The sequence below is a fragment of the Colletes gigas genome, unplaced genomic scaffold (genome assembly GCF_013123115.1).
Source record: "Colletes gigas isolate AHSC1104 unplaced genomic scaffold, ASM1312311v1 Colletes_gigas_Sc00003, whole genome shotgun sequence".
In the NCBI taxonomy this organism is placed as follows: domain Eukaryota; kingdom Metazoa; phylum Arthropoda; class Insecta; order Hymenoptera; family Colletidae; genus Colletes; species Colletes gigas.
In genome coordinates, this window is record NW_025106632.1 from 1,074,240 (window position 1) to 1,100,360 (window position 26,121).

The following is a 26,121-nucleotide window of genomic DNA, read 5'->3' on the forward strand; positions in this document are numbered from 1 at the left end:
TCGCACAAATCGAATTATTGAACACCTCAAAAAGTCAGTTTAAATATAGAGATACGTCGAGTGAGTTTCTGCTATCGAAACAGTGAAATCGATTTTTGCTAAAAAAGCGAATTTCAAACCACCGCGAGCAAAATTTGAAAATTCTGTACAGTTTGCATGCAACATATGTCCTTTTTTTAGGAAACTATACAATTATCGCTTACTTTTGAAGAGTAAGTGTAATTAAAATTCTATTTGAACGATTAATTTGTGTTCCAGCTGCTTCGAGATCAAAGCACCCCCCAAGAAAGCTCTCTTCACATGAAAACTGGCAGTGATTTGATTGCAAGATTGGAAGCAAAGGTGCACCAAAGGAATAACGTCGAGACGTGAGTGCATTCAAAAATTATTAAATAGAAAAGTAACTCTTAATTTACACTTCTCGTGTACATAAGCTTGTACAATGATATGCTGAGAAGATCAAGCTTGATACATTTTCCATTTAGGCGTGATTCAATTAGTATCACGAAAAATGAAGTGTACCCTTGCACACGGGTTGACATCGCGGCGAGGAAATGAAAAATTAAAAGGAAAAAATCGTCGAACGTTAAAGGGGAAAGCTGCTACTGACATTGAACGCTCTTTTAATATTTTGCGTTTTAACGAAACTCTTAATTACCTTGATGTTTGTACCGCCTTGGGAAGCTCGAGGGCTTTCTTATTTAAACATCAAATTAGCCACTCTGTTCTGTTCGACCATGGAAACAGATCTAGCATGCATGTTCACGGAGGAATAGGAGCTAATTAGGAATGAAAGTCGAATATTAATTAAAACTCTGACAATGGAAATCAGCTAAAAAGAAAATATATTTATCTAAATTCATTCTTATTTATATTTCTCAAAGTTTCGCGCAAACTTTACTCCAAATCTTTATAATTTCAAACGAAGAACAAACGCATGTTTAGGATTGCAATCGTTTGAGAAACGAAGGAATGAAAAAAAAAAAGTGAATTGTTTTCTCAGAAGAATCCCTTAAATCGGTAAGTCTGAGATCCGATTTCTCCGTGAACCGGAGACGCGTAAATAGCTGCCTGTTGCTATGGTTGTGGGGGTGGAAAGTGACGGGTCGTTGCTAGCCGGGTTGTGCACCCCACTGCAAGCTGCATCGATCCGTCGTTCTAGCCGGTGCAACAACCCACGCGTACTGACCCCACACGTCCTTGTAGCTCGCGGAAGGACCGCTGGCACATGGTGTTTTTGAACCTCGACATTTTCCCCGATGAGAACGCGATTGGCATCGATAAAGCTGACGCTGCTGATAAAGGCAATAGGGCGGTTAATTCGTTGAATAAATTTACTTTACCTTCGGTGTGTCTGTTTAACCCTCTGACACTTTTAGGGGACGAGTTGCTCGCTCAGAAACTCTTTTACTTCCGATTTAAGGAAAAAATTTGTTTGACAAAGAAACACGAGTGTGTTTCAAACGAAATTGTGGGCAACAGTGTCGTAAATAGATGGTTTAACCCTTTCGAATTTGATGGAAACATATGTGCACGTTGTACTTTGTTCTCAAGTTAGAGCCATGTTTGTGTTTTGGTAATTCTTAGATTCGGCTGCACGATAGTATTTAGGCCAACGGCCACTGAGTATGGCACACTGTCGGAGAGCTTACGAGTGGAGTAATGTAAAATGTGTGGTCACAGCTACCGCAAATTCAGACAGTATACATACGGTTTTCCAATAAGAGCGGCAGAACTTTTAATTGCCAAAGTCGCCGGTATTTGTTTCATTCCTGGTCTGGTACGTTAGTGTAAACTAATTTCATTAATTTTTTTTTCAAATTGATCGATTAATTATTGTTTGCCTATACGCCACCGATTCTACTAAACTTTTTGCATACAATGCTCGATAACTTGATGTCTCTTAAGCTTGTTGACTGTGTTTTGTTTTTTAAACCAATCTAGGTCGATTTCTTCTCACGAGAACTTGATGTTTCCGCAACTTGTTGTGTGTTTAAGTTGGTAACGAATAAATATTCAAATCAGGAAATGACAGACACTCTTATTCGATGTAAATGCAGTTGAATTTAATATTTATCCTCCACTGTTTTAATCCGCTTATTAAGAGCGAATATGTAGTGTGTAAATTAAGTATCTATATCACGGCGACCGCAGGCTACCATTCGGACCAAAGGTGGCCATTTTGAGCAGTTTTTGTAAAGGTAAGCAGCTGCATATACCGAATTACAAAAATGGCTGTAGCTTGAAAACACGTTTAAACAGGACTCAGGTTTATATCAACATTCTCCATTGTTTTTCGTGCCCCTAATCGTTGATGTGCACCCCATATGTTACATCGTTTATTTTTCAGTTTACTCAAAACTGAACAAAGATTCGAAAGGGTTAATTTCGAGATAAGATTCGAGATATCGAGACGATAAACGAAATTTTAATTACAATTTTGTGTTACATTTCGAAATGACTTTCTATCAGATTTTTTAATACTATTTTCTGCTGTCGAATTTATCCCGGAAGTTGACACACTTTATCGAAATGTTTCTTGTATATCGTAATTAATTTTATGGAATTAATTCGCTCCAATATACAAGCTGTTATTTGGAATTTATTCTCTTAATTAATTATTAATTATTTTCACACAAGAGTTAACAATTACGTACTATGTCGTTCAAATATCGACATCATTTTCTTTTTTAAATTAAACGGTTCGAGATGGCTGTCTCTGCAAGTCAATTTTCTTTTAGAAACTTTCGCGATTAACCATTTTTACATTTTTTAACTGTAGAATTCGATAAAAGTATCAAGATTTTTTTTTTTGAAAAGGTAATATGTTTTATAAATATTGAACGAGACGTTGCCGGAAGTTAATTTAATTCTGTTCGTTATTAAGGGCGTTTTCTCGACGCCCACATCGCACCTGCCTGATAACGGTCTTGTTTACAGTTCTGTTAGAGATAAATGTAGAATTAATTCCTGAAATTGTATAAATTGCATCGTTAAAAAAGTTGCGCGTTAATTGCTCGCGAGTTTATTCGAATTGTTTTTCAATATTGCCTGTTTCGAAATGGGGAAATGAGTAAACAGTATTGTACTCGGTAATAACGTTGTTGAAGCGTACGACGGGGGTGATGTGAAAATTTGTTTTTGGGATGCACTTAGTGGCATCGATGGTAGCGACTACGCGTCTGTAATTACATCGAGTGTTTGAGTATATTAACAGTGAACGTGCAATTAAGAAACATTGACAGTAAGAGAACAGCTGTTTTGGTCGTTCTGGCCTGAAGTTTGCTTTGATCAAATTTGACCTCTTGTTATCGAACATGCGAAACTTATATAACGAACTCCTGAATATGTCAAAGGTTATTCCGCGTGAACGCTGAAGCAAGGATATGTGAGAACGATCAGGAAGTATTTATATTTATACATATGTGGGCATGTTACATTTTATCGATTACATTTCACGACACTGTTTAACCATCATCGTGTTTAGATTCTAAGAAAATAGTCCTTAATTTATGTATTTTAGTACCAAATATATACAAAAAAGAAACAAATATTTTTTAATTAACGTTGCGATCTCTATGTGAATTTTTTTCAAAATTTAATGGATTATAGTAAATTTGTAAGAGCATATAATTTATCATTCCTGATCATAATATTTTATAATATTTGTTTCTTTTTTGTATATATTTGGTACTAAAATACATAAATTATTTGGTACTTAATTTATTAAATAAAAAAATTTATTAAATAATAAATTAAGTACCAAATATATACAAAAAAGAAACAAATATTTTTTAATTAACGTTGCGATCTCTATGTGAATTTTTTTCAAAATTTAATGGATTATATTAAATTTGTAAGAGCATATAATTTATCATTCCTAATCATAATATTTTATAATATTTTATTTCCTGATAGAAACGATTTGAAACACTGTTTAGTGCAGTAATATCAGAGTTCTTCCAGCACTTCCAGACTTTGGTATTTTGAAGGAACGCGTGACATTGTTACTTATTCGAGGTCCTTATGCAACTTGCTTAGAAATTCCTTTGATCACAAATGACCCCTCAGGTGTAATCACTTACGTCTTAGCTTCTGATAGCATATCCTAGGATACGTCAAAGGGGAACATTGTATCGAAAGCTTCTCGAGCCAAGGTTATCCAATACAAAATCCAATTTTTACGCGTTAATAATGCTTAACGATACTTTCGTGTATTCTATGGATAAGTCATTTAATTTTTGTATCGATTTGAATTAATTCTTATTAAAATGTTTCAGAGACACGATCGTGCCACTTGATATTGTGTTAAACATTTTTAACGATATTAGATGTATTATACGATTTGAACATCCGTTAATTGTGTTTATCAGAATTACTTGCAAACAGCATTTCAGGTTTGATAAACACATGGTGCGTTTGTATTCACGTTTCTGGAGGACGGTATATTTCGATCGACTCGTTACTCTCGTTTCGCCGGAAGCTGAATATTAACCTCAATTAACACCGATATTCCTATGCCATGGCGCTTTGCCATGAATAATGTGCGGGTGACTAAGAATCCTTCTTCCTCTTTCTACCACTGATTCCTAAGTGATTTCATCGCGTCGACCCAGCGAGACCTCGAATTTGTATCGCACGTCATGCTGCTCCATTTACTCCTAACTAACTGAAACTTTGGTTATAATCGTAATGTCTCGATGTGTATTGATGCACGAATAAATAATCCTTGGGTTCAACACATAATAGCGAGTTTTTAAATCTTATTTAAGTAGCTTCGAGTCTAGTCTCTCTAGATTGACGTGGAGTTGCTTCGAGCAAAATTCTCGAATCTTCATTTTCCACTTTGTCGTTTCTAGCATTGGCAACGACAACAGAAAACTTGGGAATTAATATTTAGCACTATCGATTTGCATCTCTTTACCTGTTGAAGGTTTTGTATAAATAACGTTGCCTGGTGACTATGCATTTATGACGCTGTTGCATGATTCTCGGCGATTGGAGAATAATACGAACTGTGAAAACAGAAGTACGAAAGGGAGTAAGTATTTTTCGTTTAAACAATCAAACTGTATCAATACGAATAAAACTAAGAAAGAAATGTTGCATACTGATCGTTAACTACAACAGTCGACATTTTGAAACAAAATATTAACAGTAAAACGATTAATAGAAGTTATATGAATCATCTTCAGCGATCTCAATTAGCAAACAATGGTCGCATGAGAAATTAGATAAGTATCTACAGCATGCTTGTTACTGTTTTGTTTGTGTTACGACTTTTAATAAAACATTACTCGATCCATATTCACGTAACATTTTCTTCTTATTTCTATTCGTGGGGTTGCATTAAACGCTTAGGAAAGTGTAGAATAATTAGAACCAAAGGTGGTGGATGTTACTTTTGAATACAGTAACGACACGTGCTATCAAATCGCGACTGCTGACAATAAGCAAGGGGTTGAATTCATCGTTCCTCTTTAATATTTGCGCAACAAACACGTTAACGTGCACGTGTAAATTTACTCGGAGTGATACGTATCGCGAATAACGTACGGCGTAATTATCGTCCGCTTCCCGAAATTCTGTACGATCGTGTCAACAAATTTCGCGTGAAAAATTTATCTTTCTTTCCAGCTGGCTAGCCACCCTTCGTTTTGCTTCTACGCGATGTTGTCCATTAGCACGCCCGCGTTCTCTGCTACGTATGTGTGTGTCTCCTGGATATATACATACATATAATATCGAAGTTTAGTCCAGCGAGAGGCCTTGGCACCGTTTCTCGTTGGTCAGGGTAGCGAGGTGAAACAGCGGCCAACAAGAATGCCGCGTAAGGTCTTACAATTAGTTAATAATTCTTGGTCGACCGTAATTTCGTATCAACACGAACACGGGGCTGTTCACTTAATTAAACGAACCCGATCGAAACAAAAACTGCTCGGCTACTTATCCACGGTTTCGAGAACACGCTCCAATGGAAATATTACGATCGTTATTTTTATTGTTTTTATATACGGAATATTACCTGACGATTGATTTCGCTCCAGGTAAGGGTTTTCCACCATTTTCCAGTTTAACCCTTCGACTACGGTCGATTTTGACGCGTAAAACTTATCACTAGACTGCGGATCTTTATGCAAATTCGTAGAATTAATAAAATGGGAGCTTTGTAGATGATTGTCTCAACCCATAAATATAATAATTCGTATCTTTAAGTATTTCTTATATTTTTGTATATTAAGTGCATTCTGTAGTTTCTTGAAAATTTAAATTTCCCATAAATGCATAAACATCCGCTGTCTACTTATCACGCTTTGACTGACTGAGCATCTATAGGCGTTTTTAGTAGTCAACTTTGTTTTTATAATGCAAAATATATTCTGTTAAATGGTGCAGAACGCGTAGTTGGACGTTAATCATGTTTTACTTTTTTAGATTGAAATAGATCTAACGATCTCAGTACTCTTAATACGTGAATTTCTTTTCTTACTTGTTTCAAGATTTATGCATTAATTATTATAATGGAATACTACCTGACGCTTGATTTCGCTCCAATCAGGGTTTTCCACCACTTTCCAGTTTAACCCTTTAACTACGGTCGATTTTGACGCTTATCTTATCACGCTTTGACTGACTGAGCGTCTATAGGCCTTTGTAGCAGTCAACTTTGTTTTTATAATGCAAAATATATTTTCTCAAATGATGTAGAACGCATACTTGGACGTTCGTCATGTTTTACTTTTTTAAATTGAAATAGATTGAACGATCTCAGTACTTTTAATACGTGAATTTCTTTTCTCACTTCTTTTAAGATTTATGCATTAATTATTATAATAGAATATTACCTGACGCTTGATTTCGCTCCAATAAAGGTTTTCCACCACTTTCCAGTTTAACCCTTTGACTACGGTCGATTTTGACCTGTAAAACTTATCACGCTTTGACTGACTGAGCGTCCATAGGCCTTTTTAGTAGTCAACTTTGTTTTTATAATGCAAAATATATTCTGTTAAATGGTGCAGAACGCGTAGTTGGACGTTCGTCATGTTTTACTTTTTTTAAATTGAAATAGATTGAACGATCTCAGTACTTTTAATACGTGAATTTCTTTTCTCACTTCTTTTAAGATTTATGCATTAATTATTATAATAGAATATTACCTGACGCTTGATTTCGCTCCAATAAAGGTTTTCCACCACTTTCCAGTTTAACCCTTTGACTACGGTCGATTTTGACCTGTAAAACTTATCACGCTTTGACTGACTGAGCGTCCATAGGCCTTTTTAGTAGTCAACTTTGTTTTTATAATGCAAAATATATTCTGTTAAATGGTGCAGAACGCGTAGTTGGACGTTCGTCATGTTTTACTTTTTTTAAATTGAAATAGATTGAACGATCTCAGTACGTTTAATACGTGAATTTCTTTTCTTACTTGTTTCAAGATTTATGCATTAATTATTATAGTTTCACGATAGGTGTCTTTCACTTTTTCTTATTTCTGTTTTATTCTCCCCGCTGTGTCTAGACGCGGTAATGTAATGTCACGCATCGCGGGGTTGAGAAAGTGATGTTATAACAGTAACCGGCGCGAAGTAGCGCGTCTAAAATTTCTACTTTCCGTTTCATTCTACAAACCGATTTGAACCGTTCGATACGCTGAAATTTCAAACGATTTTTGCCGGGAGCAAAATCGAACTGCAAAACGTCTGCAACGGGGTGTCGAGTTCTAGGGGAGAAAATCGCAGGATCGATCGGTAGTAAACGATTCCCGATTGCGTCGTGGCTCATTGTAAGTCGCTTTAAAGGGTATTCCATCCCCATAAAGTGCAACCTTGGCTGGGAATTACCGTTCAATGCGGTATAGCTTTTAGGTATATTCGCTGGCTGGCTGGAAGGGTTAATGGTTTAATTAATTTTGCGCCGCTTTCGCTCCGTAAGTCAATTAAGCACAGCACTTTCGTCTTCCTCGGATAGAAGAGCTAAATGACGAAGAAACAGCTGGCACGAAAAATTCCGCGTAACCGTCAATCGAACGCGTAATGACGATTTTCTAGTACTGTTCCTGGCTTCGTTGCCTCAATAATGTCTTAACCCCACAGATAAGTCAAAACGATCGTTTCTAACGTTGATTTTTTCCGCCTGTAATCTTCTTGATTAAAATAAGTAAAATTGAAGTTAAAAGCGAGGCAATCGCTCATTTTTTTTGACGAGGCGTTCGCGTTATCGGCGCAAAAAATGCTTGAAAACAGAGTTTATATATAGAATGAAAATTATTATATTATCTTCCACTGATATTAAATACAAAATTTGGCCAAATGTCCTCTCACTGGTATAGTTGTTCTGTAGCGTTGAAACAACGTTCTTAACTTCTATCGTTCCGCGAAATCTCCCTCGCTCGATAAGACCAGTTGACAAATGAAAGGCAGCGGCGTACAACATTTGTGCTTTCGTTGCAAGATTCTGTCAACAGGTTTTATCTGGGTTCGTTCATCTCCACGAGTGTGCATAAGGCGGTACGACCGCCGTACTCTCTACATTAAATTTCACTCACCTTTCCAAATCATTTACATTTACTTTCAGCCGCCAAATGCCTCCAATTAATTACTGTCAGATACGGATCCATCATCGCCGCCATCGGTATAAATATGTAACAAAACTTAAAGAATATGCACCAAGTGGATCTCTCCCTTCCTCGTGCATCCCTCTTTTTATCATAAAGCACCTTTGCACGCGTTAAGAGTTTTGTTTAGTTAAAAGTTCGAGTAACCGTCAGTTTCTGTACTTTATAACTCGATAATATACAAAACACGGTTGCATAAATTTACAAAGTTAATCCTCGACAGGATTAGGATCAAACGTAATTATACACGTACGTGTACAAGTTGACGATACCAAATTTAGTCAGTGTCTTCTTATCCTACATTATTTAGATTCCTATCTTATTTTTAGAAAGTATAAAGGCAAAAGTTCGTGGCGGAGGGGCTTATTTATAACGTAGCGAGCCTTGTACGTTTTACAAGGTGCAGATAACGAATGTTTTTTTCCCCCCAAAAGCGTCACCTGTTTGCTTCGGATGACGATCATCTGGTATGCGAGAGATCGAATGGTTCGTTTCAAACGCGAAGGACGATTTCTCCTCCTTTCGTCACCCGAAAGAGTCTGGGCGCAGAAAGTATCAGGACCTTGAAAAGGGGGTCGCACCTGCGACCGGACTCTGGTCTTCAGGGTCTTTTGGTGCCTTCCACCTGAGATAGACGAACTCGAATGTTCTTTAGCCGATTAACATAACGAGGCGGCTCTTGCGCAACAATCCTTTATTTATCGTGGCTGTAAAAAGTTTTTTCGATGCCTTTGACAGAATTCTGAAAGCCTGAACGCGATAATTCGATCGAACCAGATGATACGTTTCATTTTTTAACTGGGTTTCAGAACACGTGGTGTCTTAATCTCATTGTTTTTAAGTTTCATTTGGATATCTTAGAATTTATGAGAATTTTGAGGTTCCTTTGTTTGCCAGCGACGAATAAAGAGGCAAATCAGAGTTCCTTTCATCCTGTAGCTATTTTTAGACGATTTCGGCCCTAAGGATTACACGTTCGAACCGAACAACGGTAAAGTAAGGCCCGTGACTGGTGGCACGTGGAGGGCAAACTAGGACCCCGAAGTGTGAATACAACGTGTGGAATACATTCAATAAAAAATGGGCAGGTGGTTGGGAGCACGGACAACAGCGGTTGCCCCGTAACACCTGCCAGAGTGAAATGCTTTTTATGAGGTATCAAACTCGTGCCTGACATCTTGCCTCCGCGGGATCTCGGTCATCATCGATCCACTTTATTACCCCGCGCGAAAACAAAAAGCAAAGTACGGGTAATTAAAGAAAACATTTTTATTCAACGGCGTTATCGTGCATCGAAATCTATCAGTAATTTCCATTCGAGCTGAAATTTATCCCATCGCGTTTCCGACCTTGCAAACAATTTTTGTACATAATTGTCTTTCCACAAAGGTTTCTTTTAAACGAAATTTATCGTTTACATAATAAAAATAGTCGGAATTGTCAGGAGTACCAAGATAAAGCCTAATTGTAAGTTTCACTTATGTCGATAATATTGGATCTCGTATTGATCTATAGATCTGTCTCAGAATGTACTAACTGTAACACGTGTCATACCGCTTTGTCCTTCTCGTTAGTTAATTAAATACTATATATTAATTATTAATAAACGTTAATTAAAATAATATACTGTGCAATAAAGTTTCAACAGGAATAGCAGAGAGTGTTTCAAAAAGGACTTTTTTACTTATACGGACAGTATTATTCTGGTTATTATATTTGAAGAGTTACTCTTAAAAATACAAGGCTATTATTTTCCTTTACTAGTAGAGTTTATATTTGTAGTGAATGTGAATAGAAGCGTGAAAAAACTGGTTGCCATTTGATCGAAAGCGTTAGAATTCTCGTTCATTGTATCCCCGCGTGAAATTAACAGAGTGGTACAATTCAGTCGAATCTGTTGTTGACCTATTATTTATGGTCTGAAATTTCAATCAACGGGATATGTCCGATTTCTCGAGCTGCGCGAATAATTGGGATCTGATAGTACTCGCAGTATGCGCATAACGTGCACACAAGCGTATAATGTACGTGCATGTTCGTGCAAGCTAAAGTGACCCCGGAGCTCTTTCAACTACAACTACGTTCTAACCCCATACAAGATTTATGACCTACATAACAATATAAATACTCTGCTACAAATCATCCGCCAACGCATCGATTATCCCGCCACTATTTGTTTCGTCGTAGATTTTATTCCACGGGCGGTTCAAATTCGAATTTTAATCGTTTAGTTTTTATTCGTTGAGGGATATTTTGATGATCGAAGCTTAAAATTTGATAACTTTTATTATCGAATTATCCGGAGATCGGCGGAATGCTTCAATCAAACCGTACATCATAGGTCCACTCGCGGCGCGTGTGACCTACATCGGGGGGGCAGTAAAATGTGTTCCCGACAGTCATTTGCCAAACGCAGGATTCGGTGTGTCCGTCTGGCGTGACGACCCAGAAAATCGGGCGTTGTTGCGTTGCCTGCCTGAAACACCTGGCCGCCTTCCTGGCGCTGGTGCGTTTACGTGATCCCCGACAGTCGGGCCAGGCCTTGACCAAATACGAGAATTATTAAAAATGAAATACTTAATCTGCCCCTGATAATAGCCGGCTGGCGCATCCGCTTCAGAAATTGTCTTTCCTTTCCGTCGATCCAATTATTCGTTTCCGTCGTAGGACTCGTCCTTTCCTTTCGTTAGCCTTCGTTCGCCCGTCGAAGAGTTCGTTTACTTCTTCCGATGGCGTCGGTTCCTTTTCTTTACGAGATCGGTATTTATTTATTCATTTATAAAAAAAAAAGAAACTTCATTTACCTCTTTCTTGTATCTCGATCCTCAGTTTTCCCCAACGTTACTCGAAGTCACAGAAATTATTTTCTTGTTTCATCTTATTATTCGGAGTAACGGGTATTTCAATTTAAAAATTATACAGGGTGTTCGGCCAACCCTGGGAAAAATTTTAATGAGGGACTCTAGAGGCCAAAATAAGACGAAAATCAAGAATACAAATTTGTTGATGGAGGCTTCGTTAAAAAGTTATTAACAATTAAATTCAAAAATTTCAAATCATTCTGGAAAAATTATTTTCGGTTGCGGGGATCGATTACAATCAGTTTTGGTCATTAGACATACCCTCGAAATCCTACCCACTTCCGAGAAAAAAATTCGAGAAGGTGTGAAATTTTTCGATAGAATTCAAAAATTTCAAATCGTTTTGAAAAAATTATTTTCAGTTGCGGGGGTCGATTACAATCATTTTTGGTCATTAGACATACCTTCGTAATCCCACCCACTTTCGAGAAAAAAATTCGAGAAGATGTGAAATTTTTCGATAGAATTCAAAAATAATAACTTTTTAACAAAGCCTCCATGAACAAATTGGTATTCTTGATTTTCATCTTATTTTGGCCTCTAGAATCTATTAATTTTTGGCCATTAAAATTTTTCCCAGGGGTGGCCGAACACATATAAATATGTAAATATTATAAATATAAATATTATTGAGACATTTTCCTAAATTGAAGTTTTATTTATAATTGCTTGTACACGGAATAAAATTTGAATTATTCCAAAACAAACAGACAATAGAAAATAGTATAATTATAATTATTGTCTCGGTTATTATTTTTACAGGCTATGTCTTCAAAGAACGCTTTAAAATTAACCATATGAAAATTAATTGAAGCCATACTTTCCGCTATTATGTAACTTTATATGCCATGGGTTAAGGTCAAATAACGATACCGTAGAAATTGTTCGATTGGACGACTGTTAATGTTGAAAAAATTAATTTGTGAATTCAGCTCGGTGGAAGAATATAACGAGCGTTCAAAAATATCAGGAGAAAGGCGCGTTGTTGTTAAAACAATTCGTGGAACACGAAATTTTCATTCATTTACGTGTTCCAGGTTTGTCAAATCCATTTTTTGCCCTGGGCGCAATTTGCACTTTGCTGTCATTAATCATCATTTCATCAGTCATTACACGTTTAAATGGCAAATAAATAATCGTAGAATTGAAAAGGAAACGATAATTATCGCAGATATAACCAAAATTTACTTGTAGGAAGACGTTTATTGATGAAGTAACTATCTTTCTTAAATAATATTATTTAATTTTTGTCTTATACTTGTCACTATATTACAGATACCGAGATATTAATTTCTGTTATTAGATTGTTCAAAAGTAAATCAAATTTGAGGGAAAGTAATCGAATTATAAGATTAATGAACACTATTTGGCAAACTGTTCTCTTGTTTATACAACATTGTGTGAATATTATCTGAGAAAATGAATTCTGAATGTGATCGTGCAATTGAATGGTCACAGAATTGCAATTAAATGGAACAGATTTACTTATGCTCCAAAGAGTGCAATTCTTGGGATTCGATATTAAAAGAATTTTATAGTTTCTTCATCGAAAACTCATTAAATACTCCAACAGAAGGACCTTTAAGTGTAATCGATGAAATCTCTACAAAAATTGTATAGTTCGTTCAACGAAACCTTCCCCGAGCATTTGAATACAAGGAACCTTTGAGCGCGATCGATGAATTGGTTCTCGAATCCCCGCGAGAATCGTACAGTTTATTAATCGAAAGTTCACCGATAATTTAAGTAGAGGACACCTTTGAGCGCGATCGATGAATGCTCCTCGAGTCTCGAGTTTGGATCTCCTTAAACTCCTCTCGTCTTTGAAACCGAGCAACGACCTCGAAACAGCAGGATCGTGGGGCAGGTGGTCGACCTGGAGTGTCCCGAAAAACGAGGATGGCCAATCGCTACTTTAATCGGTGCTATTCAGCTCGATCTGGTCCATACTTTCGCTTTCGACTCCAAAACTATGGAACCGATTGAAATAAAACATGCCTAAGTTTCTATCAGAAATTCAAGGTTTATATCATACTTGACAAAAAGAAAAACAGATTTTTTAAATAAAATTCACCAATATTTTAAGGATAATTCCTTCAATTTCGAAACGCGAACTGTATCCGTTTCTCAGGCTCCGAGTTCCATTCGGTAAGGAGATATCGATCGCTCGATCATACGTTCGTTGCAGACGTAACCCTCTCCACACTTTCGAACTCTTCTTCCTTTTTCGTGATTGGACCACCCGAAAGCGGTGCATCCATCCGGGTGGACGAGGGTAACTCGAGATTCTGAGATGCTCGTGCTGGTACCCAATGTCAGGGCTCTTCCGTTGCTCTTTGTTTCACGGAGGAAGCTTCGACGATCGCTGAAGAGGGAGGGCTTCGTTCGGTCCTGCCAGCGTATCCTGCGGGATCCTCAATACATTCTCCATCTTGTTTTGGACTTTTCCCTTTTACTTTCTCACCTGCCATGTACAACCCCTGGCAGAAAGTTTCCGATCATGCAACATTAATGTCGAAAAACTGTCGTGTTTCTCAGCTACCCCAAGTACAAAACCTTTGTGTTTTATTCTATATTCGTGGTTTATCAAAATTCTCCCAAAAGTTCGACTTAATAGGATTTTTCACTTTGCTATAGAGTTCGTTATTAAAGTGCAATCAACGAGGAAGTGATCACGAAAATTGCAACCGGGGTTACACTTTCCAGGCCCCCCCCCGTTATTTTTCGCGTCGACATACTTTTTCCTCGAATCTCGTGCATTTCCCCGAACGAGGTCTGAAGATCGAGGCCGATTCAAAGGCGACGCCGACGACTCTGTTTTGTATTCGGTGCGCGAAGCCAATTATCGGAAGAGCTTCCACGGTGTTCCTCGAGCTTCGACCTTGGACGAATGAATAGTCGATCGGAGCCTCCCCGGGGCAGATACGATTAGAACGTTTCAATGGCGTTGCTTCCCTCCCAGGCGAGAACCAATTTGCCGATGCCACATTCTGCGAAAGACAATGGCTTTGGTTTAAACTGGGATAAGCGATATCGCTCTGCTCGAAATCTGCTTCTTGATTCTCTCCCCCCGCGCGTTTTATTTCAAGGCCACCGTCTCGGTACCGTTCGTGCCAATAGAAATATGCTTCGCTCTCCGAAGGATAAATTTTCTTCGTCGACGATAGCTCGTTTAATTCGCACGGAAAGTTGCTATCGCGTTCATGTTCGCGAAATTGACGATACGACGCGAACGGTATAGCTTTTCCACGAACATTGAATATAGTTTGATGGAAATGTTCCGCGTGCTTGTCGGTGATAGCTGAATATCGAGAGCATCAATGTCTGTTTGAACATGCTCGAACGTGATTTAACCTACTTCGCGAAACGGCGTACGGAACACTCCTTTCCGCGTCTACGTTCCATTTAGCGAACTTTGATTGCCTCTTATTATCCAATTAATATTGAGATTTATGCGTTACTCGCGCGTCGTAAACAATTTGGAAGTGCCAATTGTCCGTGTGTTTTTTTTAAACTGCAGTTCGCGACAAAGCTATAAGACTTCTTGTGTTCTCGATTTCTTTCAAAAATATACAATAAATTTATCAAATAAGACTTCTTGTGTTCTCGATTTCTTTTAAAAATATACAATAAATTTATAAAATAAGACTTCTTGTGTTCTCGATTTCTTTCAAAAATATACAATCAATTTATCAAATAAGAGTTTAAATTCTCAATGAATTTTTGTATATCAAGTATTTCTGAACGCGTTCGTTAATTAATGAGACAAAGTTGGGGAACTGTAGGATCTAGACTATATCCAGGCTATACCAAGAAACTATAGACTAATGAAGATAATTGGCTAAAAAGTGTTGCAATGAACTTGACACTGCACGTCATAAATTAGTATAAACTAGCTGACTTTGATAAGTAAAAGGTCAGTTTTAGATCTTCGTAATGCAAAAATTGAATATCTTCTTTATCCTGTCCATTCACAACTTTGCCAATTGACAAAGTTTAAATAACGATAGTAAAGCACAGAAAAATCAGGAGTAAAATACAATAATAGCTTTTCGGTATTGTTGACACTCGACAGCGCCTGGGTTCGTTTCGACCCCACTCTAAACGTAAACGCTCGCTTCTTCGATGCTCGACGTACCTTGTGTTTACGTTACATCGATAACAGGACGAACACGGCTCAGAGGACGCATTTCTCGACAGTATTCTGCGAGACCTCTAAATATCAAGTCGTATTCTAGGCTCTGTACAAATTTAAATCGTCGTTATTTGAACGTGTTTCAACGTTTTGCATTTATTCATAACTAGACTGCGGATCTTTATGCAAATTCACATTTTTATTAATAGAATTAATGAAACGGAAGCTTCGCAGAGGGCTGTCTCAACCCCTAAATATAATAATTCGTATCTTACTTTAAGTATTTCTTATATTTTTGCATATTAAATGCATTCTGTAGTTTGTTGAGGATTAAAATTTCCCATAAATGCATAAACATCCGCAGTCTATTCATAACATCACGGTGTCTAAGAACAATCGTCAGAGAATAAAGAAGTTTCTCACAAGCTGATAGCGAAGGTAAGAGTAACAGTGATATTTCATCGCTGATTCTAACCCAGAATCAGAAGATTATCAAAGTGACTAACTCAAAAACAGATGGTTTTTTTAGGTATCGCGGAGGATATTCGCGTATCCGAGTCTCGGATCTACCAATACCAAGAATTATAACGGATAGCGGTTTAAATAGGGGCGTGGGACGAAGAGCTCGATAGAGTTAATTTTTCCCCAATCCGTTCGAAACCTCAGGCTTGATAGAGTTTCTAGTTTCCGGTCCCCTGATATGGCTGCTGAGGTTGGGCCGTCATGGTGGTAGTACGTAGCCTCCTATCGCGGGGCAAAAGTTTCGACTTGTCGTGTCAGTTGCGGTTAATCAACTCGCGTATCGACCGGCATGGAGGGTAAGGTTTAGAAAGGACACCAATCAGTGTCGATGCATGGGGTTTGCAACCCGGTATTATACTGGTTCCGTTTCCTCCATGTGCATGCATCGATTGCGTGTATTCCAATCGCAGATCTACAGATACCATCCTATAACTAGACAATAATAAGCACATAAAACGTTGCACAAAGGATCCACTCGAGAAATTGACGGAGAATCTCTTGTGTGAGAATTTGGCAGTTTCAAATAGATAGGACATATTTCGTAACTCTCACATCAGTCGATCAGTCATTCGACATTATGTAATGTTTGTTTTTTAACGCAACCAAATTGTATACTACGTTATTTACGTGTTACCAACATGGCGGCCATGACGATTGAAAGTTCCATCGTTGGGGAATCGTATTGGGTTGTAACGTAAGTTCGTGCCGCTCTAGTTGCTTGGTGGCGTGACATTGTTTATTCGACTCGTTATAACTTCACGCAGTCAAGTGAAAAGGCGTTGCATTTTTACATGATAACACTAGACCACATGTTTCATTAAACACAATTGTGAAAAAATTATTGGAGTTTGGCTGGGATGTTTTGGTGCATTCACCGTATAGTCCAGATCGAGCTCTGGTTTCCACTTATTCCAGGAATTGCAGAATGCACCAAACGATAACAATTTCACGGATCCAAATATGTGTAAAACGTTCTTGGATGCATTTCTTGCAAAGAAGACCAACGAGTTTCACGAGAAAGGAATCCTTCAGCCGTCAGAAAGCCGGAAAAAGGTCATTAATCAGAATGAAAGATACGCGAAATAAATGATTGCACAAAACTTACGTTACAGCTCGGTATAAATAGATAAAAAATGCAGGTGCTGTCGCGTAGGGTGTCAGTGGGAGTGCGAATAGATAAGTTATTGACATTTAAAATTGTTATGGGTGTAACACACCCGGTCGACCGCGGCTGGAGGGTTAAGGCCGCCACCCAACGACCCTCGGCGTCGCGTCCATCGATCGCGGTGCACTCTCGGCTCTAGGGATCCCGGTATTTTCCATAATGAGGGCTTGTGTTTATTCTCGTCTAGATCAACAGGTTGGGCCGCCTCGGTGGGAAAGCAGGAGGACGAGGCGCGGCGGTCGGAAAAGGCCAGCGCGGTCTGCTCGGGTGTCCCGCGAGCTGGGGAATGAAGGAGCAGAGGCAGGTCGTGCAAGGGCAAACCCGACTCGAAGGAAGCGTACACCGAAGGGGTTGCTCTGACGTCACGATGACGCAATGCCGATGCAACCCCTCTCGCCTCTGCGCTCACCTCCGCCCTACGACTGACATTGACACTGCTCGAGGCATCGATCTGTCCTCGAACGAGGTGAGAGTCGACCGACGAGGGTCGCCGCGACCGTTCCGCCAGCGTTGTTTCATCGGAGGTCAACAGAGTGATTTACCTCCACGGTTCTATTGCTCGTAACGCTATCGACCTCCTAGACGTACCTCGCGACTCGATTACCATTACATTTCAACGCTTCCCCTATCGCCATTCAAATGATTTTCGAATCTCTACGTTTGCCTTAAGGGTGTACACCATTACCCAAAAATCAGGCATTTTTCAGGAATTTTTTTTATCGTAATTATCAACATTTTATTACCGTGTTAGGGTACAAAAGAAATTTTTTTATTTTAAAAAATGACGGCTTTATTTTACAGTCTTGTAGGCGTGCTATCTCGTGACTTATCATTTTGCGTAATTTCCTTAATTTTTTCTATGGATCTGAAACAGAAGAGACATGAAAGTATATTTTCTGCCCAGAACCTAAATTTCTCGTTAAGATCGATCGTATCGAAGCATTTCTGTCGGATCAAAAGTTGACGTTTATAGAATCGCATTTGAACTGTCAGTCATCGTTTTCTTTGTTCTCGTCGAGGACTCTTGAAATGTTTTGCCTCTCGCGATTCTATTGCGGGAACACGATCGATTCGTTGACGATAATGACGAGAATATAAAATGACCGATTGTATTTAACGCGTTACCGTCACGTCAATTTTCCTCGTCCGCGCTTATCCCCGGCCATTTTTCAAATTATAGCGTGATAAATAGAAATACTTAATAAATTAATAGGGTGTACTTGTTGCTCTGCAACACTCGTAATGTCAGTGACGCTGTTCCAAAGATTATAAATATCAATCACCGTTTTTCAAATTGCAACGTGACAAATAGAAGTACATAGTAGACTAATAGCGTATGTATTTGTTACTTTGTAATATTTCTAATGTCAGTGTTCAGTGACGCTATTCAAAAGTCTACAGTGACACGCGGAAGATTGCATATCTCGTGTTACTCTATTTCGTTTAAATCTTAGTATTTAACAAGTTTCGATGCAATTATATTTTCCAGTTTTCGATCATCGAATGATACGAATATGTGCACTCTACGATTTAAGTCCTTGGTATTATAGTTCAATGCTTTTCCTTCGGCGTGAAGTTAATTATAACGAGTTCAAGGCTCGTCTGCGCCACAACTCGCGCCGCTTTTGTTAACATTAGAAACACCGTTAATTTTATGTGCATTTCATTATGCAAATACTTTTCTCCGACTGTGCAATTTCCCTTGATACGTCGCACATACATTAGCAATCATTCTAGCCGAGATTTATCGCTTATGCTCGCGTCCGCTTTCCCCCAAAACCACAAAATCGAATTGCACGACTTGAAGGTTTGGTAAAATTCTTATCACGTGAGAATACTCTCCAAGAGGAACGGCCAATCTTAAATACTTAATTCCAGTAAAATAATAAATCTGACAGTTGATTAAAAATTAATGAAACTTGTTAATTTGGACCGTAAAGTACGACAATATTTCATAATCGAGTCGCGTTTTCTACGTATTTATACATACGCTAACTTTAGTAATGTTACTCGTCGACGGAAATACGTCCGCTATAATTATGCAACCCAGATTTTACTATAGAATAATCGAGAAGACACTATTAATGGACAGCCGATAATTCTAACGATCGGATAAGCAAATTCTCTTGTTATTCTCCTTTGTTGCTAGGCCGAACCCTCCTATTTACGGATCGATTCCGAATCCGATTAGTCAAACCCGGTGAAATTTTCATCGAATGGTAATAAATGATAATGGAGGCGGCGTTCAGGAAAAGACGGAAACGGAGAAAAGCCCCTTTGTTTCCTCTGAGTCACGCAGCGTCGTCGTTTTTTCGCTGAACCGCGCGATCGCGTTTGAAATGCAAATCCACGAGACACGACTACGCAGTTCACTTTCTTCTCGTCGCACTTTTCTCGAAGCGGCCGTTTGACTTGGCGATAAAAGGAAAATACCGTCGAATCTTAGTCGCGTCTCGATCAAATATTTGTTTATAATCGTAACTGGTCACGCAATACGTTACAACAACGCGCGGGTAACGTAAACGAGGCGATTTTTTCGATTTCTTTTAAGCTACGCTCGTTCCAACGAGTGAACGTTCACGATACGGGGATGCAAAAGACGTTTCGAGGGGATGCAACGCACTGCATGGTAATCGCGAGCACGTGCCAAGGTCAACCTGCTCGAGGATGGGTTTAAGGTCAGAGGAGCGTCTCCTTTTCAAGGGTAGCGCGATGGAACTTGCGAGATCGTGAGCAGACGCTGCTATTATAATAACATGGTGTATACATAGTTGCGCCGTGCTCTTTGCATTTAAACATTCCCAAGTTGATCCTCTTCGTAAAGAAAATTATAACATTCACCTCTAGAAACGGTCGAAGCAATTCTACGCATTGTTTCTGCAAATTTACGTCAAAAAGTATATGCTATCTTGTCGACAATTTATTGGAAATTAAATTTGTCTATTTTGATCCATACGCGATAGAAAGAATCGTCGTACAATAATTGTTTCGTACTCTCAGGATATTTACTTTTAGAACTGTCGCGGGAGTCTTCCTGCAAAGTGGAAAACTGATCCTCTTCGTAAAGAAAATTATAATATTCACATTTGGAAACGATCGAAGCAATATTTATCTTGTCGACAATTTATTGGAAATTAAATTCCTGAAAATTTTTCTATTTTGATCCATACGTGATAGAAAGAATCATCGTACAATAATTGTTTCGTACTCTCAGGATATTTGCTTTTAGAACTGTCGCGGGAGTCTTCCTGTAAAGTGGAAAACTGATGATCCTCTTCGTAAAGAAAATTATGATATTCACGTCTAGAAACGATCGAAGCAATATTTATCTTGTCGACAATTTATTGGAAATTAAATTCCCAAAAATTTTTCTATTTTGATCCATCTTTTAGAACTGTCGCGGGAGTCTTCCTGTAAAGTGGAAAACTGATGATCCTCTTCGTAAAGAAAATTATGATATTCACGTCTAGAAACGATCGAAGCAATATTTATCTTGTCGACAATTTATTGGAAATTAAATTCCCAAAAATTTTTCTATTTTGATCCATCTTTTAGAACTGTCGCGGGAGTCTTCCTGTAAAGTGGAAAACTGATGATCCTCTTCGTAAAGAAAATTATGATATTCACATTTAGAAACGATCGAAGCAATATCTATCTTGTCGACAATTTATTGGAAATTAAATTCCCGAAAATTTTTCTATTTTGATCCATACGCGATAGAAAGAATCGTTGTAAAATAATTGTTTCTTATTTCTTGTCTTCCTGTAAAGTGGAATTGATCCGGAATCCCAGTTTCGATCAGAAGAAAACATCGGTATTTTTATATTAGATGCGTCACGCATAGTCGCGGATACGGGATTCTTTTTTTTTTTTTATAACAATCCGCGTGGGCGTCGAGGCATAGGGGAACATTAATTTAGCTATTGATAACCACTCACGACCTTGGCCTTGCTCGCTACAGCAAACTGCTCACATTCAATCAAGATGATTCACATGTGCGCTCGAGCGGACTCGTGCCCCCTGATATTTTTAGAGACGGCCACGCTCGTCGTTGTATTTTTCGATCGAGCCTTTTGATCCGCTTGATAGAATCCGGCATAAAGTAAAGCCAATTCGTTAATAACATTTAACCAATATCAATCTATTAGCTATTCTATAGAAAATTATATTTCCAACATTCTGGATCATCCCACAATTATTTGCTCTTAATCAGATTTTTAACGAAAATACGTAGAAACTTGTATCATTGTTGGCTCGCGAAAAGGAACATCGGAATAACTTGAATACGAAAGTCGACAAAGTCCGTCTGTTTAGAAAATTATACGAGCAAAGGTAAATGTCGAGTTGTTTCTTGGTCGATGACAAAGCGGTTCTTTCGCGAAAACTTTCTTCCGTACGCAAGGACTTATGATAAGGAGGAGCAAAGGAAGCTTCAGGACTGTTTCGGTAACACAATGACTCCGGAGGGGCAATTAACGTTAAGAATTTAACAGAAGTTTCTCAAGATTAAGTGCACGATCGTTCGGAGACGATGCTGTGTGGCTTCAAATGAAGAGAAATATGCTAATTATTGTGACTGACGGGCGAAAATTTTCTTGTACCTGGAAAGTGAAATTGCTAGATCCATAGAAATGATTCTTAAGAAATTCACAAGGTGCACGTACAATTCTCTACGCGTATATTTCTGAATAAATACGTTGTTTACTGTAGTTAGCGTTGACGATGATGATTACAATTGCGTTTATTTTTAATTCATGATAGTATTTTAATATTCTGCAGAACGTTATGTTGTAGTGATGGACTTTTGGGTGAAAATTACATTGACTGTTATCGAATAACAGTGTATTTTAGCAGCATTATAGTGACTGACGGACGAAAATTTTCTTGTACCTGGAAAGTGAAATTGCAAGATCCATAGAAATGATTCTTAAGAAATTCACAAGGTGCACATACAATTCAACAAATACGTTGTTTATTGTGGTTAGAGTTTTCTGTGGTAATCAGTGTGCACGTGTTGACGATGATATTTACAATTGCGTTTATTTTTAATTCATGATAGTATTTTAATATTCTGTAGTGATGGACTTTTGGGAGAAAATTGCATTGATTGTTATCGAATAACAGTGTATTTTAGCAGCTGTTAAAACAAGGCAATTTTAAGACGAGACCCTCACCGTAAAGTCTAAAGTTTAAAGTCTAGTAAGAAACTGACGAGTGAAAATTGTATTTTTCTAGCCGCGACGACGAGAAATCGCGAGATCCTTAAAAGCAAACGGCTCTTTGAAAATGGCCGGGTGTATATATTTCTAAAAATGGGCCGGCGAAAAGTATAAATTTCCGTGCAGACCGTCCGCGAAACGTTTAAGTAAACTCGGCTCGGGAATACGAAATAACACTCGCCGAAGATGGAAATACAGGGAAACGAGACATATGCGATTCATCTAGATGTTGATTTCTCCAGAAATAGTGACGAAGGAGTACCGTAAATGCAGGATGCCGGTACGCGTCCATATAGCGAAGTGCCATTGAATGCTCGCGTGAACCGCAACGTTTACCCGCTATCCTTTTAAAACCCGCTTTTAGTTTGACATTGAAAGCCAAAGGGAGCAAGGAACCCTCGGATCGCGGATAACGCTCCGCAGCTGGCGATCAAACTTCCTTCAATTTATCACGCTCCGATTAAGTGTGCCTTTCGCGGGGAAAGATGTCGCGATTACGACCATTAATATTCGAATAGCCGATAAGGGATATCGAATTTTTAAGCAGCTGACGTTTCCTACAACGAAAACTCAATCGACGAAATAAACTATTTTTCACCGACAGTCAAAAACAGAATTCTTTGAAAGATATTTATTAATTAATATTTTATTAATTTAAAGAATTCATTTTTACATTGTACAGCTTGGGTTGTTTAGAAAGTAATTTCGTTTTTCTTCTTATATAAATATTTTATTGAATTCTATACTGGTCCTTTTGGTCCAACACCTTTTGCCATCTTCCTGATTAATATAGTAGCATGATTCAATGCTCACAAAAATTTCTGATCTTTTTTTTTTTGGTCTCGATTTTTGTCATTTAGTAAATGGTTTACCGTTTAAGAAATTTTGTAAAGATTGGAACAAGTAATAATTGTAAAAATAGTGCCAGATTTTGGTTCCTGATTTTCCATATTTGACAGGATACAAAAAAGATACAATTGCACAGAGTGAAACAAAATTATTAACAAACAAGCTTCGAAGTTGTGAAAATATGAGAATACGGTTTGGAATAAAGTTGTAAACTACCGTTTAAAAATACAATTAACGTTTCTGTTGGTAAGAGAACGAAGCTACTTTCCAAACAACTCGATATAACCGGCGTTCGGAGCGGAAGGAGTCGAGTGTTGGATCAATTGATACTCGGATGTAAACGTTGAACTTGATCCCCGCCCACTCGTCGCGGTTTCGTAGGTAACCGTCCCGTCAATTCCCGAAGAATGCGTCGCCGGTTAACGAGCATCGTCCCCTTTGGTTATCCGACAATAAAAATAATTTGGCAATGAACGAGGGTAGACGGTGTTTAGGAGGGATCGACCGACGTAAGATATTTTTATTGGACGTCTGCAGTCTGGATGCACAGCCGGCCGTTCACCCGATGCACTCGTTGCTCCGTGGCGATCCATATGGGATCCCCCTGCACTCGATTCCTCTTCGTCGAGCTCCATCTTCTTCGGCTTCTCTGCACGCCCTCGCACTTCGTAACACTCGTGCAGAAGCTGCGCGTCGCGTGACTCCCAACACCCCGCTCTCCAGATATACATTTAGACAGAAGGCTGACATTGAAACCGAACGCAAAAAGTTCCAAAGCTCTCAAACTCGTGCGCGAGAAAAATGTTTCCTCTTTACGAAAATAAAAAATCTAGTCACTTTTATGCGTCACATTTATATATAATTGGGGATAATTGGGGTACCTGGCTATCTAAACCTAAATTACAAAGATTTTAGCAAAAAGATGTTTTGTAGGATTCGAGATCTTCGTAATATTTTTCAATTTGAGGTACTATAGCGTGCTTCAAGTTTATTATTAAGATTTTTTTTTATCCACATACACTGCGTGTCATAACTAAATTCAATTTTTATGTGTTGCTGTTAAAATAATAAAAAGTAAAGTGTACCAGGTTTGAAATTATGTTAAGAAACGATATTCTGATAAATATGGTATATTTCGTTTCTTTAAATATCAATAAAAATATATTTAAAATTGAAAATTTTAGGTTTTACAGTTGTGGCACGCAGTGTATACTTCTGAGTGCTAGCTCGATAATTACGAATAAAATCACAAGAAACCACAAAATGATACTTCATTACTTCGCTCTTCAGACACTCCTAAGATGAATTTGATTTACAATAAGATAAATAAACTCTGCAAAAGGGTTAATTTTTACACGAAATACAGAACTCGACAAAAGTTATTTTATCGTATAAAAAATAGCAATTACATCGTCGTAGCCCAGGGTGAGTCACCAACTCGCGAATGGGTTGGTCCCATCGCTAGCGAGTCGCCAGTTACGCTGTTCTTCGCGTCTGATTTGTCGGTCCCGTTATTACCACTGTTACGACCACGATGATGACGGAGAAAATATTAGGTAGTTCGGGTTCTTCAGGGAGGGGGTGAGGATTCGTCTCGAAACATTGAATCATCGTAGTCGTGCGTCTTACGCAACGGCGCGAAAATTACGGTCGCCGTTTAATTGCAACAGTCCGGAAGAATTATAGACGCCGGTCTCTACCCTTGTATCGTTCGTAACGACGCGAAATTTTAATTTACCGCCGACAGCGGGACCGCGAATTATCTCGAACGGTGCGAATCCGACGAGGCCCCCGTTCTCCTCGTCTTGTTCTTTGCGTTTCCCGTTTAAATTCGTCGTCGTTTTGCGAGAGGCGAGCCGAAAATCTCGCCCCGGGTGGTTTCGGATTCCCCTGCCACGTAATTCGTGTCCCGCTGTCACCCCGCGACTTGGCGCGCGATTTACGAACGCGACCGTAGTCGAACCGCGAACAACTTCGACGTTCCTCTTTTCTCTTTTCTCTTTCCTCTTTCTTGCGCGCGTGATTTAGCTGTAACATTGTCGGGACGCTGGTAAACAGGGAGTTGGCAATAGTACAAATGTCGGTGGGGGCCAGTGGCAGGCGATATCGTTACTCCCCGTAATTCGTTTCTCGAAACGTACGATAGCTGGGGGATCAGGATCGAGGAAGAGGAGGTCAAAGATGGCCGATTCTGCCATCGACTGGAGATGAAACATTCATATCGCATCTTTATGGGGATATTGTAGTCTGGAACTTTCGGAAAATCGATCTCCGAAACTCGGAATTCAGATGTTTGTGAACAGTCAAGATACATATGTATCGCCTTGTTCGAAGACGTTTATTTTGGAAAGAGGACTTAGAAATAGATTCCAAAAGAAATACGATTTAGTTGCAGAAAGAATTTGTGACTCATAGGTTTGATGTCTTTAATTTCGTTAAGAAGTTGGTATGAAGTTACCAACAAACAATTTGTACTCATTTTATTTCAGTCTGTCTTAAAACTGAGTGCTAATTTTTCTTTCCATTAGTTCGTATAACAGAGGCTCTGTTAATTTTATTCAAAATACTTCAGCGACTGATAATGCAAAGAAAAAGTTCCGACTACGAAAACCTAATACTCGGGGCATCTCGAATAACCACGAGAAACAAAAGTGAGCCCTTTTTCGAGGGGTTCCATATGTTTCCTAGCCTCCTTTCCGCTCAAATGCGTCGCGTCCACGTTCGAGGGAATGTATTCTTACTCAACTGCG

The 26,121-nt window shown here is 38.6% G+C and overlaps 1 long non-coding RNA gene across 1 annotated transcript in view; it reads left to right on the plus strand.

Moving 5' to 3' along the window:
* LOC122404565 overlaps nucleotides 1-26,121 on the plus strand; it is a 164,426-nt gene that overhangs the window by 40,395 nt on the left and 97,910 nt on the right. Inside the window, exon 3 of the long non-coding RNA XR_006259715.1 lies at nucleotides 259-368. This is a non-coding gene — a long non-coding RNA (uncharacterized LOC122404565). The remainder of the gene's footprint in view (nucleotides 1-258; nucleotides 369-26,121) is intronic.